Genomic DNA, 6,515 nt, shown 5'->3' on the forward strand with positions numbered 1-6,515 from the left:
GAGTATAACATGATGACTATAGCTAGTAGTGCTATATGATATAGAGGAAGTTGTTAAAAGAGTAAATCCTAAGTGTCATCATCACAAGAAACATTTTTTTTCCTTTTTTTCTTTTCTTCTTCTTTTTCTTTACATTGTACCTGTATGAGAAGGTGAATGTTAGCTTAACCTATTGTGGTAATCTTTTCACAATATATGTAAATCAAACCATCATTCTGCATACCTAAACTCATACAGTGATGTGTGTCACTTATTTATCAATAAAATATAAAATAAAAGCCACACATTCAGTTAAAAGAAAAGAAGCAGATCTGTGCTTCAATGAAAGGACAGTAGATGAATGGCAAAGAATGAAGTAAAAACTAAGAGTCAGAGAAATAAGCTTCTGAGGTGACACGAAAAGAGAGTTAAGGAATATTGCTAGTGACAACAATTTAAAAGTCTGGGTTTTAAAGTCCAAGTAGTATTTACCCAATGAATACGAAAATACTAACTCAAAGAGATACATGCACCAGGATGTTTATAGCAGCATTATCTATGATAGCCACATTATGGAGATAGCCCAAATGTACATTGATGAATGGGTAAAAAAAAGATGTTTGTCTCCCTCTATTTCTTTTTTCCTTTACCCCATATTTATCTGTTTTGTGTCTTAAATTCCATAGATGAGTGAAATGATACTGTATTTGTCTTTCTCTGATTTGTTTCAGTTAGCATAATATACACTAGCTCCATCCTATGTGTATATATATATATATATATATATATACAGTCATTTTTAAGCCATTGTATATACAATGGAATATTACTCAGCCATAACAAAGAATGAAATCTTTCAATTTGCGATGACATGGATGGAGCTACAGAGAATTATGCTAAGCAAACTAAGGCAGTTATAGAAAGACAAATATCACATAATTTCATTCATACATGGAATTTAAGAAAAAAAACAAATGAACAAAGAAGAAAAAAAGACAAATCAAGAAAAAGACTCTTTTTTTAATGTTTATTCATTTTTGAGAGAGAAAGAGATCGAACATGAGCAGGGGAAGGGTAGAGAGAGAGAGACACAGAGGATCCAAAGTGGGGTCTGCACTGACAGCAGAGAGCTCCATGTGGGGCTTGAACTCACAAACCACAAGATCATCACCTGAGCCGAAGTTGACCAGTTAACCAAATGAGCCACCCAGGTGCCCCAAGAAACAGACTCTTAATTATAGAAAACAAACTGATGGTCACCAGAGGGGAGGTATATGGGGAGATAGGTTAAATAGGTAATGGGATTAAGGAGTGCACTTGTGATAAGCCCAGGGTATTGTATGAAAGTGTTGAAGGACTATATATTGTACATCAGAAACTAATATTACACTGTATATTAACTAACTGGAATTTAACAAAAACTTTTTAAAAAGTCCAAATGGTATAGTATATGAAGACTAGAGTATACATTAAGTGTGGAGTTGAAACTGAAAAATCCCTCACAAAGAGTGGGTCCAATAGCTATAATTTTAATAAAAGGAAGAAACAGAAGAATATAAACAACTAGCAAAAGGAGAATGTAAAAACAATTGTTTGGTGTTGTCTTCCTTTCCTTTTGGTGAGGTGGGTAGACATAGAGTCTTTTCTAAAAATTCCTAACCATAGGTCTGCCTTTAAACAATGAGTTTGTGGTTTGAATTTACATTGTCTGTTTGATCTATTTTAAAGTAGTTACAGAGGCGGGAAAATCCAAAACCTCCATAGTGGGCTGGTAGTCTGGAGACTCAGTGAAGAAGTAATGCTGCAGTAAAAGTCTGAAGGCCTGTAGGCTGAAGAGCCAAAAAAGAACAAATGGTACAGTTCAAGTCCATAGGTCATCTGCTGCAGATTTTAAAGCAACAGTCATAAGGATACTCTCCAGGCTTGAGAAAAGCATGGAAGAAATCAGGGAGACCCTTACTGCAAAGACAAAAGAGCTAAAAAAAAATCTCGTAGACATGAAATATGCAAAAACTGAGATTTGAAACTGGCCGGATGTAATGACCACAAATATGGAAAAGCAAAGAAAATAATAAGTGATAGAGAATATAGAATTATGGAAAATAATGAAGCTGAACAAAAAAAAAAAGAGAAAGAAGACTTACGGGTCACAAAAGTATATTTAGAGAACACTATGATTACATCAGACATAATAACATTCCTATCATAGGATTCCCAGAAGAGAATAAAAAGAGTATATGGGTTACTTGAGGAAATAATTGCTGAAAACATCCATAATCTAAGAAAGGAAACAGACATCCAAATCCTGGAGGCTTGGATAACTCCCATTAAAATCAACAAAAGCAAGCCAACACGAAAACATATTGTAGTTAGATTTGTAAATTATACAGATAAAGAAAAAAATCCTAAAAGTAGCCAGACAAAGAGAATCTCTAACTTATAAGGGAAGACCCATAAGGCTAGAGGCAGATTTCTATACAGATACATGGCAAGCTAGAAGGGAGTGACATGATAGATTCAACATGCTGAATGAAAAAAAAAAATGTGCACTTAAGAATACTCTATCCAGCAAGGATATCACACAGAATAGAAGCAGAAATAGATTCCCTGACAACTAAAAATGAAGGAGTTCATGACCAGTAAAATAGCCCTTCAAGAAATATTAAAGGGGACACTCTGAGTGGAATGGAAAGACCAAAAGTGACAAAGACTAGAAATGAACAGAGAAAGCCTCCCAAAACAATGAGAAAACAAGTAACAAAATGGCATTAATTACATATCTATCAATAATTACTATGAATGTAAATTGCCTTAATGCTCAAATCAAAACACGTAGGGTGTCAGAATTGGTTTTAACAAAATCTACATGCTGCCTATAAGACACTCATTTTAGAGTCTCTTGAAAGATCAAAAGTGAGGGAATGGAAAAGCATTTATCATATTAATGGACATCAAAAGAAAAACATGGTAGCAATACTTACATGAGACAAACTATGTAAGTATTTTTACTTACATAGATTGTAACAAGAGATAAAGAAGGGCACTATAGACTGTAACAAGAGATGAAGAAGGGCAGTATATCATAATAAATGGGTCTATCCAGCAAGAAGATCTAACAAATGTAAATATTTATGTCCCCAACTTGAAAGCAACCAAATATATAAAACAATTACTAACAAACATAAAGGAACCCATTGATAATAATATAATAATAGTAGGGGACTATAACACCCCACTTATATCAATGGACAGATCATCCAAGCAAAAAATCAATAAGGAAACAATGGCTTTGAATGACACAGTGGACCAGATGGACTTCACAGATATATTCAGAACATTCCATCCTAAAGCATCAGAATACACATTCTTTTCAAGCTTACATATCACATTCTTTAGAATAGATCACATACTGGGTCACAAATCAGGCCTCAACAAGTACAAAAAGATTGAGATCATATCATACATATTTTCTGATGATAATGCTATGAAACTTGAAGTCAACCACAAGAAAAAATTTGGAAAGACCACAAAGACATGGAGGCTGAAGAACATATTAGTAAAGAATATATGGATCAACCAGTAAATTAAAGAAGAAATAAAAAACACATAGAAACAAATGAAAATAAAAACATGACAGTCCAAAACCTTTGGGATGAAACAAAATCAGTCATAAGAAGGAAGTATATAGCAATACAGGATTACCACAAGAAGCAAGAAAAATCTCAAATAAACAACCTAATAGTATACTTAAAGTAGGTAGAAAAAGAACAACAAATGAAGCCTAATGCCAGCATAAACAAAGACATAAAAAGATGACAGCAGAAAAAAATGATATAGAAACTAAAAAGATAATAGAACCAATCAGTGAGACCAAGAGCTGGTTCTTTGAAAAAATTAATAAAATAGATAAGCTCCTAGCCAGACTTATCAAAAAAGAAAAGAGAAAGGACTCTAACAAATAAAATCACAAATGGGAGAGGATAAATAACAACCAACATTACAGAAACACAAACAATTTTAAGAAGATATTATGAAAATTTTTATGCCACCAAATCAGACTATCTGGAAGGAATGGATAAATTCCTAGAAAGATATAAACTACCATAACTGACACAGGAAGAAGTAGAAAACTTGAACATATTAATAACAAGCAAAGTAATTGAATCAGTAATCAAAAAACTCCCAACAAACAAAAGTCCAGGACCATATGGCTTTATGGGTAAATTCTAACAAACATTGGCAGAACAGTTAATATCTATTGTTCTCAAATGATTCCAAAACATAGAAATGGAAGTAAAACTTCCAAACTCATTCTCTGAGGCCAGCATTACCCTGATTCCAAAATCAGATGAGTCCACTAAAAAAGAGAGCCATAGGTCAATATCCCTGATGAACATGGATGCAAAGATTATCAATAAAATACTAGCAAACTGAATCCAATAATACATTGAAAGAATCATTTACCATGATCAAGTGTGATTTATACCTGGGTTACAAGGGTGGTTCAATATTTATGAATCAACCAACATGATACACAATATTAATAAAAGAATGGGTAAGAATCATATGACCCTTTCAATACATACAGAAAAATCATGAGACAACATCCATTCATGATGAAAACCCTCAACAATGTAGGGATAAATGAACATACCACAAAGTCATAAAGACCATATAGGAAAAACCGAGGTCTAATATCATCCTCAATGAGGAAAAAGTAAGAGATTTTCCTCTATGATCAGGAACAAGACTGGGATGTCCACTCTCACCACTGTTATTTAACATAGTACTGTAAGTCCTAGCCTCAGCAATCAGACAACAAAACGAAATAAAAAGCATCCCGATCAGCAAGGAAGAAGATAAAATTTCACTATTTGCAGATGATATGATACTCTACCTAGAAAACTCAAAAGATTCTACCAAAACATTGCTAGAACTGATACACGAATTCAGTAATGTTGCAGGATACAAATCAATGTACAGAAATCTGTTGCAATTCTATACAACAATAATGAAGCAACAGAAAGATAAATCAAGAAATTGATCCCATTTATAATTGCACTAAAAGCCCAAACATACCTAAGAATAAACTTAACCAAAGAGGTAAAATAGATCTTCACTCTGGAAACTATGAAACACTGATGAAAAAAATTGAAGTTGACACAAATAAATGGAAAAACATTCCATGTTCATGGATTGGAAAACAAATATTGTTAAAATGTCTATACTACCCAAAGCAATCTACACATATAATGCAATCTTTATCAAAATACCACCAGCATTTTTCACAGAGCCAGAACCAACAATCCTAAAATATGTGTGGTACCACAAAAGACACTGAATAGCCAAAGCACTCTTGAAAATGAAAAGCAAAGCTGGATACATCAAAATGACACTCTTCAAGTTATATGACAAAGTTGTAGCAATTCAAACAGTATAGTCCGGGCACAAAAACAGGTGCATAGATCAATAGAACAGAATAGGAAACCCACAAATGAACCCACACTTTGTGGTTAGCTATTCTTCAATAATGCAGGAAAGGATATACAATGGAAAAAGGAAAGTCTCTTCAACAAATTGTGTTGGGCAAAGTGGACTGTAACATGGAAAAGACTGAAATTGGACAACTTTCTTACACCATACTAAAAATTAATTCAAAATGGATGAAAGACCTAAATATGAGACAGATAAATATAAAAGTCCTTGAAGGAACCATAGACAGTAATTCCTCTGACATTGGCCTTAGGAACTTTTATTCTAGATAGGTCTCCTGGGGCAAGAGAAACAAAAGTGAAAATAAGCTATTGGGGCTTCATCAAGATAACAAGCTTCTGTGCAGCAAAGGAAATAACAGAACTAAAAGGCTACCTTTGGAATGAGATATGATATTTGCAAATGACATATCTGATAAATGGTTATTACCCAAAATGTATAAAGAACTTCTAAAACCCAAAATAACCCACTTAAAAAACCCAAATAACCCAGTTAAAAAATAGGTAGAAAATATAAATAGGCATTTTTCCAAAGAAGACATAAAGATGGCCGACAGACACATGAAAAGATGCTCAACATCACTCAGCATCAGGGGAATATTTATTAAAACTACAATGAGATATCACCTGACACCTGTCAGATTGGCTAAAATTAACAATACAGGAAACAACAGGTGTTGGTGAGGATACAGAGAAAGGGAAACCCACTTACACTGTTGGTAGGAATACAAACTTGTGCAGGCATTCTGGAAAATAGTATGGTAGATCCTCAGAAAGTTAAAAATAGAACTATCCTATGATCCAGCAACTGCACTACTAGGTATTGACCCAAAGGATACAAAATCCTGTTTTTAAGGGATACTTGCATCCTGATGTTTAAAGCAACATTATCACCAATAGCCAAATATGGAAAAAGCCTAAATGTCCATTGACTAATAAATGATGAAACACACACACACACACACACACACACACACACAATGGAATATTATTCAGCCATAAAAAGAATGAAATCTTGCCATTTGCAATAACATGGATGGAGCT

This window comes from Lynx canadensis, chromosome X (genome assembly GCF_007474595.2).
Source record: "Lynx canadensis isolate LIC74 chromosome X, mLynCan4.pri.v2, whole genome shotgun sequence".
Lineage (NCBI taxonomy): Eukaryota > Metazoa > Chordata > Mammalia > Carnivora > Felidae > Lynx > Lynx canadensis.